This window comes from Phyllobates terribilis, unplaced genomic scaffold (assembly GCF_046119375.1).
Source record: "Phyllobates terribilis strain yellow unplaced genomic scaffold, ASM4611937v1 Scaffold_11__3_contigs__length_659146591, whole genome shotgun sequence".
Lineage (NCBI taxonomy): Eukaryota > Metazoa > Chordata > Amphibia > Anura > Dendrobatidae > Phyllobates > Phyllobates terribilis.
In genome coordinates, this window is record NW_027362771.1 from 448,748,584 (window position 1) to 448,760,858 (window position 12,275).

Genomic DNA, 12,275 nt, shown 5'->3' on the forward strand with positions numbered 1-12,275 from the left:
CCTAGTCCTCAAAAGGACTGCAATCACAACTATTCCCTACTCCCAAGCTATCTGTATATTTCAGAGAAAATTGGCTTGAAATTAACACTGAAAGTATAGTGCACACAGCAACAGCGGTGCCGTCTAACACGCAGCTGCAGCAGTGAGAAAATGGTGGCGATGGGGAAAATGGCTGGGTCTTATAGGGCAAGGACATGTGACATTCACAGCCAATGACTCATGCCCTTGCTTGGGTGAAAAAAAGCAGTTCGCTCCGTGTGTGCCCTGCTGATAGGCTGACAGATTGCACCTCCCAATTGTAAATGCGGGAAAGAGAAAAAAAAATGGAGATCTTCATTATTTCTGCAGAGATCCATCCCCTGCCCCTCCCCCCGCCCCGCTGTACACTCAAACTGCGTATTAACATTGATTATCAGCATTACTGTGAAAAAATCCAGTTATGATTTTGGTGCACGAACAGTTATCGAACATAAACTCGAACAGCCGGATTTTTTTCAAATCGTTCGCGTTCGCCGAACAGCTCGAACACCGCTCAAAACAGCTCGAATTTGAGATTGGCGAACAGTTCGAGTCGAACAACGCTCATCTCTAGTCGTCATCTTGGTGAGGACATGGAAATCTTGCCCGTTACCAGTCTGGCACGCATGGCTGACTTTATGTTACGCTGCCTTAACCGTGACCCTCACATTGTCAAAATGTTGGGTGACAGTCATTACTGGTTGGTGACACTTGTAGACCCCCGCTACAAGGAGAACTTTCACTCTCTTATTCCTGAGGTGGAGAGGTCTATAAAAATGGGCCAGTACCAGAAGGCCCTTTCTGCAGAACTGTTAAAAAAATTCCCTTCTGAACACGCTAGCGGCAGAGGTCACAGTTGGTTGACCAACCAAAGCGTACAAGCGAGAGAGAGGCAACTCCAATCCAAGAGAAGTGGGGGAACACTGTCAAAGCTCTGGGACAGTTTTCTCAGACCTTCCCTTCGGACAGACCCTGAGGCGCGGGGTACTCTCACAAGGAGTGGAAAGTTTCAAAAGATGGTGAGGGAGTACCTTGCCGACCGTACCAGCGTCCTCCGTGATTCCTCTGTGCCTTTTAATTACTGGGTATCCAAGCTGGACACTTGGAATGAACTCGCTCTGTACGCCTTGGAGATCCTGGCCTGCCCTGCCGCTAGCGTGTTATCGGAGCGTGATTTTAGTGCCGCTGGGGGAATTATAACTGATAAGCTCACTCACCTGTCAACTGACAATGCTGACAAGCTGACCCTTATCAAAATGAACAAGGGCTGGATTGGGCCAGACTTCTTATCACCAGCAAATGACAGCAGAGTAACATAAATTCAAATCCACTGTGTTATTTCGGGAGGTGTATTCACATGCACCGCTTCACACCCACACATGGGTATAAGCTTCCTCATTTCGGCTGTTTTATGTTCTTCTCCTTATCCTCAGCCTCCACCACCACTATACCACCAGGGTGACCGTGGTCCGTGTTGCCATTATTGAAAGTTCCTCCATCCTGATTTATTTAAACTAGAGACGGGGGGGGGAAACCAAGGAAATAGGTGGGATGTGAGGCAAGCAAGGGGGAAGTGGAGAAGTGAATATAATGAGGGTGGAGATGGGGGTGGGGATAGTACAGTTAGATCATTAGAGAAGAATAGGATGCTAAATAACCCCAAAGTTTTATCTTGCATGCTGACCAACGCAAGAAGCCTGACCAATAAGGCGGATGAGCTGCAGGCGCTTATATCGGAGGAGAGGTATGACATCGTAGGTATAACAGAGACTTGGCTAGACGATAGCTACGACTGGGCGGTAAATTTATTAGATTATAGTTTATTTAGAAGGGACCGGAAACAGGGGAAAGGCGGAGGAGTCTGCTTATATGTAAAGTCATGTCTAAAACCCAGACTAAGGGAAGATATAGGAGAGGGAGAAGAGGGGGTCGAGTCCATGTGGGTAGAGATAGAGGGAACTAAAAATAATAATAAAATATTACTGGGGGTCTGCTATAAGCCACCCAATATAACAGAGGAGAATGAGAATCTGCTATTAGGACAAATAGACAAAATAGCAAAACATAATGAAGTGATTGTAATGGGGGATTTCAACTACCCGGATATTGACTGGGAAACAGAAACCTGTAGATCTCAGAAAGGAAAAAGGTTCTTGACAAATATTAAGGATAATTATCTCTCCCAACTAGTGCAGGAACCAACGAGAGGGAAGGCAGTGTTGGACTTAATATTGACTAATAGGCCTGATAGAATAACTGAGGTACAGATAGGGGGGCACCTAGGTAATAGCGACCATAATATTATCGACTTCAAAATGCCCTTCAGTAGGGTTATCAATAAGGGAGCAACAAAAACATTAAACTTTAGGAGGGCGAAGTTTGATCAGCTGATAGAAAACCTTCAACTTATTGACTGGGACAAAGTTCTTAATCAAAGGAATACGAATAGTAAATGGGAAACCTTCAAAAGAATTCTGAATACTCAGTGCAAGAGATATATACCGTATGGGAATAAAAGGGCCAGAAATAAGAGGAAACCAATATGGTTGAACAAGAACGTAAAAGGGGCGTTAAATAGCAAAAAAGCGGCATTCAAGAGATTAAAACAGGAAAACAGTAAGGAGGCACTAATGTGTTACAAGGAAAAAACGAGAACCTGTAAAAAACAAATAAAAATAGCGAAGGAGGAAACAGAGAGACGTATTGCTAGGGAAAGTAGATCAAATCCCAAACTGTTCTTTACGTATATAAATAGTAAAAGGATTAAATCGGATAATATTGGACCGATAAAAAGTGAGGAAGGCAAAATCATAGAGAAAGATGAGGATAAAGCTAATCTATTAAATAATTTTTTTTCGACAACTTTCACAAAGGAAATCGAACTAACAGGAGAAATGAGAAGTGACCAACTTAATCCTCCACTAAGTATGACAAATCTAACCCAAGCTGGGGTACAGAAACGCCTCAGTAACATTAAAATAAACAAATCACCAGGACCTGATGGCATACACCCACGGGTACTAAGGGAACTAAGTAATGTGATAGACAGACCGTTATATCTTATATTTAAGGACTCTGTTGAGACTGGGTCTGTGCCACTTGATTGGCGACAGGCGAATGTAGTGCCAATATTCAAAAAGGGAGCGAAAAGTGACACCGGAAACTATCGGCCGGTGAGTCTGACGTCCGTTGTGGGCAAAATTTTTGAAAGCTTCATTAAAGAGGCAATTACGGAGCATCTTGATGCTAATAATCTTTTAATCCCGAACCAACATGGATTCATGAGGAATCGCTCCTGCCAAACAAACCTGATTGACTTCTACGAGGAGGTTAGCTCTCGAGTAGATCAGGGGGAACCAGTGGATGTCGTGTATCTCGACTTCTCAAAAGCGTTCGATAGCGTGCCACATAATAGGTTGGTATACAAAATGAGAATGATGGGGCTGGGGGAAAATGTCTGCAAGTGGGTAGCTAACTGGCTAAAGGATAGAAGGCAGAGGGTGGTTATAAATGGAATATACTCAGATTGGGTAAGCGTCACTAGTGGGGTACCACAGGGGTCTGTGCTAGCCCCAATGTTATTTAATATCTTTATTAACGACATAGTCAACGGGATAAATAGTAAAATATCAATATTTACAGATGACACAAAGTTATGTAAAACAATTAATACAATAGAGGACAGTGCAGACATACAGAGGGATTTGGATAAGCTGGGTAGGTGGAGCATTAAGTGGCAAATGAGGTTTAACGAGGAGAAATGTAAGGTCATACATATGGGAAGGAAAAATGGAAGTCACCAGTACTCACTGAATGGGAAATCATTGGGGAATTCAGAGATGGAGAAGACTTGGGCATCTTGATTGATAGCAAACTAAATTGGAGTGCCCAAAGTCAGGCCGCTGCTGTAAGGGCAAACAGGGTAATGGGATGTATCAGAAGAGGTATAGCTGCAAAGGATGAGAACATTGTTCTTCCACTGTACACAGCACTGGTCAGACCACACTTGGAATACTGTGCTCAGTTATGGGCCCCAATATATAGAAAGGATATAAATGTGCTTGAAAAGGTACAAAGGAGGGCAACAAAATTAATAAAGGGAATGGAGAGACTGCAATACCCAGAGAGGTTGGCAAAACTAGGACTATTCAGCCTGGAAAAGAGAAGGTTGAGGGGGGACATAATAAATGTGTACAAATATGTTAGGGGACAGTATAGAGATCTTGCCAGGGATTTGTTCAAAAGGAGGGATATTACGGTAACAAGAGGGCACTCACTAAGACTGGAAGAGAAAAGGTTTCAGCACCAGCATAGGAAGGGGTTCTTTACGGTAAGAGCAGTGAGAATATGGAATTCACTGAGTGAGGAGACGGTAATGTCAGATTCACTACACCAGTTCAAGCAGGGACTGGATGCATTTCTAGATACCAGGCAGATTTCAGCATATACTTAAAAATAAAATAAAATAGTAGGTTGATACAGGGATTTATTCTGACTGCTGGTTTCAGAGTCGGGAGGGAATTTTTCCCCAGGTGAAGATTGGCCAAATCATTTGGGGTTTTTGCCCTCCTCTGGATCAACTTTAGCAATTACAGAACTAACAGGTCGAACTTGATGGACGCAAGTCTTTATTCGGCTTTACAAACTATGTTACTATGTTACTATGTCAGCTTTTGCTTGGAAGGCTTAAGCAAAGACTGTGGGAGACCCACTCCCCAATAATGGGAATAATATTTTTAAGATGCTGTACTGTATGGCTCTTGTAAGGGGCATTAATAGCATCTTGTTAAGCTACTGGGACCTCCACGTCTCTTCTGAGGGGCATTAAAAGCATCTTGTTAAGCTACTGGGACCTCAACGTCTCTTCTGAGGGGCATTAAAAGTGTCTTGTTATACCACTCTGACCTCCACGTCTCTTCCAAGGGGCATTAAAACTGACGTGTTATACCACTCTGACCTCCACGTCTCTTCTGAGGGGCATTAAAATCGTGTTGTTATACCACTCTGATCTCCACGTCTCTTCTGAGGGGCATTAAAACTGTCTTGTTAAGCTACTGGGACCTCCACGTCTCTTCTGAGGGGCATTAAAACCGTCTTGTTATACCACTCTGACCTCCACACCTCTTCTGAGGGGCATTAAAAGCGTGTTGTTAAACCACTCTGACCTCCACGTCTCTTCCAAGGGGTCATTAAAACAGTCTTCTTATACCACTCTGACCTCCACGTCTCTTCTGAGGGGCATTAAAACCATCTTGTTAAGCTGCTGGGACCTCCACGTCTCATCTGAGGGGCATTAAAACCGTCTTGTTATACCACTCTGATCTCCACGTCTCTTCTGAGGGGCATTAAAACCGTCTTGTTATACCACTCTGACCTCCATGTCTCTTCCGAGGGGCATTAAAACCGTCTTGTTAAACTTCTGCGACCTCCACCACTTTTCCAAGGGGCATTAAAAGCGTCTTGTTATACCACTCTGACCTCCACGTCTCTTCTGAGGGGTATTAAAAGTGTGTTTTTATACCACTCTGACCTCATCGTCTCTTCTGAGGGGCATTAAAAGAGTCTTGTTATACCACTCTGACCTCCACGTCTCTTCTGAGGGTAATTAAAAGCATGTTGTTATACTACTCTGACCTCCATGACTCTTCTGAGGGGCATTAAAAGCATCTTGTTATACAACTCTGACCTCCACGTCTCTTCTGAGGGGCATTAAAAGCATCTTGTTATACCACTCTGACCTCCATGTCTCTTCCGAGGGGTATTAAAACCGTCTTGTTAAACTACTGCGACCTCCACCACTTTTCCAAGGGGCATTAAAAGCGTCTTGTTATACCACTTTGACCTCCACGTCTCTTCTGAGGGGTATTAAAAGTGTGTTGTTATACCACTCTGACCTCATCTTCTCTTCTGAGGGACATTAAAAGAGTCTTGTTATACCACTCTGACCTCCACATCTCTTCCGAGGGGCATTAAAACCGTCTTTTTAAACTACTGCGACCTCCGCCACTTTTCCAAGGGGCATTAAAAGCATCTTGTTATACCACTCTGACTTCCACGTCTCTTCTGAGGGGTATTAAAAGTGTGTTGTTATACCACTCTGACCTCATCGTCTCTTCTGAGGGACATTAAAAGAGTCTTGTTATACCACTCTGACCTCCACGTCTCTTCTGAGGGGCATTAAAAGCATGTTGTTATACCACTCTGACTTCCACAACTCTTCTGAGGGGCATTAAAAGCATCTTGTTATACCACTCTGACCTCCACGTCTCTTCTGAAGGCCATTAAAAACATGTTGTTATACCACTCTGACCTCCATGTCTCTTCCAAGGGGAATTAAAACCATCTTGTTATACAGTTATATGAAAAAGTTTGGGCACCCCTATTAATCTTAAGCTTAATGTTTTATAAAAATTGGTGTTTTTGCAACAGCTATTTCAGTTTGAAATATGTAATAACTGTTGGACACAGTAATGTTTCTGCCTTGAAATGAGGTTTATTGTACTAACAGAAAATGTGCAATCTGCATTCAAGCAAAATTTGACAGGTGCATAAGTATGGGCACCCTTATCATTTTCTTGTTTTAAATACTCCTACCTACTTTTCACTGACTTACTAAAGCCCTTTTTTTGGTTTTGTAACCTCATTGAGCTTTGAACTTCATAGCCAGGTGTATGCAATCATGAGAAAAGCTACTTAAAGTGGCCACTTGCAAGTTGTTTTCCTGTTTGAATCTCCTCTGAAGAGTGGCATCATGGGCTCCTCAAAACAACTGTCAAATGATCTGAAAACAAAGATTATTCAACATAGTTGTTCAGGGGAAGGATGCAAAAAGCTGTCTCAGAGATTTAACCTGTCAGTTTCCACTGTGAGGAACATAGTAAGGAAATGGAAGAACACAGGGACAGTTCTTGTTAAGGCCAGAAGTGGCAGGCCAAGAAAAACATCAGAAAGGCAGAGAAGAAGAATGGTGAGATCAGTCAAGGACAATCCTCAATTGCAAAAAGAACTTCGGCACTCCATACATGAATATATAAGAAATATTGTATCTAGACTAATGTCACTTTGAAAAATGAAGGTTTTTTGCGCATAAGTTGGCCAATTTATGTGTGCCCATCAACCACGACAAGGTCACCTTCGTATGATGGGAAACTACGCTACGCTACCACTGGATATGCCACTCTTGGGCTGTAAGCCTGTATGGACAATATGTCTCTGCTTGGGCTTTTAACCTACAATGTATGGGCTGGTAGAGCTAGTTAAAACCACCTGTGACTGAATGGGAGGGACACATGGTCAGAAAAAAGGCTGTCAAACTTCTAATAGTGTGAACACGTACCTGCTGCAATGCTCCAGGAGCGTGATCCCAAAAATGATTAATAGAAAAAAGAGAGGGGTCGCTCACTGGTCTATTCGGGTGCTCTGAAGAAAAGAGTAATCTCAATTGCAAAAAGAACTTCGGCACTCTATACATGAATATATAAGAAATATTGTATCTAGACTAATGTCACTTTGAAAAATGAAGGTTTTTTGCGCATAAGTTGGCCAATTTATGTGTGCCCATCAACCATGACAAGGTCACCTTCGTATGATGGGAAATTACGCTACGCTACCACTGGATATGCCACTCTTGGGCTGTAAGCCTGTATGGACAATATGTCTCTGCTTGGGCTTTTAACCTACAATGTATGGGCTGGTAGAGCTAGTTAAAACCACCTGTGACTGAATGGGAGGGACACATGGTCAGAAAAAAGGCTGTCAAACTTCTAATAGTGTGAACACGTACCTGCTGCAATGCTCCAGGAGCGGGATCCCAAAAATGATTAATAGAAAAAAGAGAGGGGTCGCTCACTGGTCTATTCGGGTGCTCTGAAGAAAAGAGTAATCTCAATTGCAAAAAGAACTTCGGCACTCCATACATGAATATATAAGAAATATTGTATCCAGACTAATGTCACTTTGAAAAATGAAGGTTTTTTGCGCATAAGTTGGCCAATTTATGTGTGCCCATCAACCATGACAAGGTCACCTTCGTATGATGGGAAACTACGCTACGCTACCACTGGATATGCCACTCTTGGGCTGTAAGCCTGTATGGACAATATGTCTCTGCTTGGGCTTTTAACCTACAATGTATGGGCTGGTAGAGCTCATTTTTCAAAGTGACATTAGTCTAGATACAATATTTCTTATATATTCATGTATGGAGTGCCGAAGTTCTTTTTGCAATTGAGATTACTCTTTTCTTCAGAGCACCCGAATAGACCAGTGAGCGACCCCTCTCTTTTTTCTATTAATCATTTTTGGGATCCCGCTCCTGGATCATTGCAGCCGGTACGTGTTCACACTATTAGAAGTTTGACAGCCTTTTTTCTGACCATGTGTCCCTCCCATTCAGTCACAGGTGGTTTTAACTAGCTCTACCAGCCCATACATTGTAGGTTAAAAGCCCAAGCAGAGACATATTGTCCATACAGGCTTACAGCCCAAGAGTGGCATATCCAGTGGTAGCGTAGCGTAGTTTCCCATCATACGAAGGTGACCTTGTCGTGGTTGATGGGCACACATAAATTGGCCAACTTATGCGCAAAAAACCTTCATTTTTCAAAGTGACATTAGTCTAGATACAATATTTCTTATATATTCATGTATGGAGTGCCGAAGTTCTTTTTGCAATTGAGATTACTCTTTTCTTCAGAGCACCCGAATAGACCAGTGAGCGACCCCTCTCTTTTTTCTATTAATCATTTTTGGGATCCCGCTCCTGGAGCATTGCAGCAGGTACGTGTTCACACTATTAGAAGTTTGACAGCCTTTTTTCTGACCATGTGTCCCTCCCATTCAGTCACAGGTGGTTTTAACTAGCTCTACCAGCCCATACATTGTAGGTTAAAAGCCCAAGCAGAGACATATTGTCCATACAGGCTTACAGCCCAAGAGTGGCATATCCAGTGGTAGCGTAGCGTAGTTTCCCATCATACGAAGGTGACCTTGTCGTGGTTGATGGGCACACATAAATTGGCCAACTTATGCGCAAAAAACCTTCATTTTTCAAAGTGACATTAGTCTAGATACAATATTTCTTATATATTCATGTATGGAGTGCCGAAGTTCTTTTTGCAATTGGGATTACTCTTTTCTTCAGAGCACCCGAATAGACCAGTGAGCGACCCCTCTCTTTTTTCTAAGGACAATCCTCAGACCACCTCCAGAGAGCTGCAGCATCAACTTGCTGCAGATGGTGTCACTGTGCATCGGTCAACTATACAACGCACTTTGCACAAGGAGAAGCTGTATGGGAGAGTGATGCGAAAGAAGCCTTTTCTGCAAGCACGCCACAAACAGAGTCGGCTGAGGTATGCAAAACCACATTAGGAGAAGCCAATTTCTTTTTGGAAGAAGGTCCTGTGGACTGATGAAACCAAGATTGAGTTGTTTGGTCATACAAAAAGGCGTTATGCATGGCGGCAAAAAAACACAGCATTCCAAGAAAAACAGTTGCTACCCACAGTAAAATTTGGTGGAGGTTCCATCATGCTTTGGGTCTGTGTGGCCAATGCCGGCACCGGGAATCTTGTTAAAGTTGAGGGACGCATGGATTACACTCAGTATCAGCAGATTCTTGACAATAATGTCCAAGAATCAGTGACAAAGTTGAAGTTACACAGGGGATGGATCTTTTAGCAAGACAATGATCCAAAACACCGCTCCAAATCTACTCAGGCATTCATGCAGAGGAACAATTACAATGTTCTGGAATGGCCATCCCAGTCCCCAGACCTGAATATCATTGAACATCTGTGGATCATTTGGAGGGAGCAGTCCATGCTCAGCGACCATCAAACTTAACTGAACTGGAATTGTTTTGTAAAGAGGAATGGTCAAAAATACCTTCATCCAGGATCCAGGAACTCATTATAAGCTACAGGAAGCGACTAGAGGCTGTTATTTTTGCAAAAGGAGGATCTACTAAATATTAATGTCACTTTTCTGGTGAGGTGCCCATACTTATGCACCTGTCAAATTTTGTTTGAATGCAGATTGCACATTTTCTGTTAGTACAATAAACCTCATTTCAAGGCAGAAACATTACTGTGTCCAACAGTTATTACATATATCAAACTGAAATAGCTGTTGCAAAAACACCAATTTTTATAAAACATTAAGCTTAAGATTAATAGGGGTGCCCAAACTTTTTCATATAACTGTACCACTCTGACCTCCACGTCTCTTCTGAGGGGCATAAAAAGCGTCTTGTTAAGCTACTGGGACCTCCACGTCTCTTCTGAGGGGCATTAAAAGCGTCTTGTTATACCACTCTGACCTCCACGTCTCTTCCAAGGGGCATTAAAACTGACTTGTTATACCACTCTAACCTCCACGTCTCTTCTTAGTGGCATTAAAAGGGTCTTGTTATAATACTCAGACCTCCACGTCCCTTCTGAGGGGCATTAAAATCGTGTTGTTATACCACTCTGATCTCCACGTCTCTTCTGAGGGGCATTAAAACTGTCTTGTTGAGCTACTGGGACCTCCACGTCTCTTCTGAGGGGCATTAAAACCGTCTTGTTATACCACTCTGAAATCCACGCCTCTTCAGAGGGGCATTAAAAGCGTGTTGTTAAACCACTCTGACCTCCACGTCTCTTCCAAGGGGTCATTAAAACAGTCTTCTTATACCACTCTGACCTCCACGTCTCTTCCGAGGGGCACTAAAACCATCTTGTTAAGCTACTGGGACCTCCACGTCTCATCTGAGGGGCATTAAAACCGTCTTGTTATACCACTCTGATCTCCACGTCTCTTCTGAGGGGCATTAAAACCGTCTTGTTATACCACTCTGACCTCCATGTCTCTTCCGAGGGGCATTAAAACCGTCTTGCTAAACTTCTGCGACCTCCACCACTTTTCCAAGGGGCATTAAAAGCCTCTTGTTATACCACTCTGACCTCCACGTCTCTTCTGAGGGGTATTAAAAGTGTGTTGTTATACCACTCTGACCTCATCGTCTCTTCTGAGGGGCATTAAAAGAGTCTTGTTATACCACTCTGACCTCCACGTCTCTTCTGAGGGTCATTAAAAGCATGTTGTTATACTACTCTGACCTCCACGACTCTTCTGAGGGGCATTAAAAGCATCTTGTTATACCACTCTGACCTCCACGTCTCTTCTGAGGGGCATTAAAAGCATCTTCTTATACCACTCTGACCTCCATGTCTCTTCCGGGGGGCATTAAAACCGTCTTGTTAAACTACTGCGACCTCCACCACTTTTCCAAGGGGCATTAAAAGCGTCTTGTTATACCACTCTGACCTCCACGTCTCTTCTGAGGGGTATTACAAGTTTGTTGTTATACCACTCTGACCTCATCGTCTCTTCTGAGGGACATTAAAAGAGTCTTGTTATACCACTCTGACCTCCACGTCTCTTCTGAGGGGCATTAAAAGCATCTTGTTATACCAGTCTGACCTCCACGTCTCTTCTGAGGGGCATTAAAAGCATCTTGTTATACCACTCTGACCTCCATGTCTCTTCCGAGGGGCATTAAAACCGTCTTGTTAAACTACTGCGACCTCCACCACTTTTCCAAGGGGCATTAAAAGCGTCTTGTTATACCACTCTGACCTCCACGTCTCTTCTGAGGGGTATTAAAAGTGTGTTGTTATACCACTCTGACCTCATCGTCTCTTCTGAGGGACATTAAAAGAGTCTTGTTATACCACTCTGACCTCCACGTCTCTTCTGAGGGGCATTAAAAGTATCTTGTTATACTACTCTGACCTCCACGACTCTTCTGAGGGGCATTAAAAGCATCTTGTTATACCACTCTGACCTCCACGTCTCTTCTGAGGGGCATTAAAAGCATCTTGTTATACCACTCTGACCTCCATGTCTCTTCCGAGCTGCATTAAAACCGTCTTGTTAAACTACTGCGACCTCCACCACTTTTCCAAGGGGCATTAAAAGCGTCTTGTTATACCACTCTGACCTCCACGTCTCTTCTGAGTGGTATTAAAAGTGTGTTGTTATACCACTCTGACCTCATCGTCTCTTCTGAGGGACATTAAAAGAGTCTTGTTATACCACTCTGACCTCCACGTCTCTTCTGAGGGGCATTAAAAGCATGTTGTTATATCACTCTGACCTCCACGACTCTTCCGAGGGGCATTAAAAGCATCTTGTTATACCACTCTGACCTCCACGTCTCTTCTGAGGGCCATTAAAAGCATGTTGTTATACCACTCTGAACTCCACGTCTC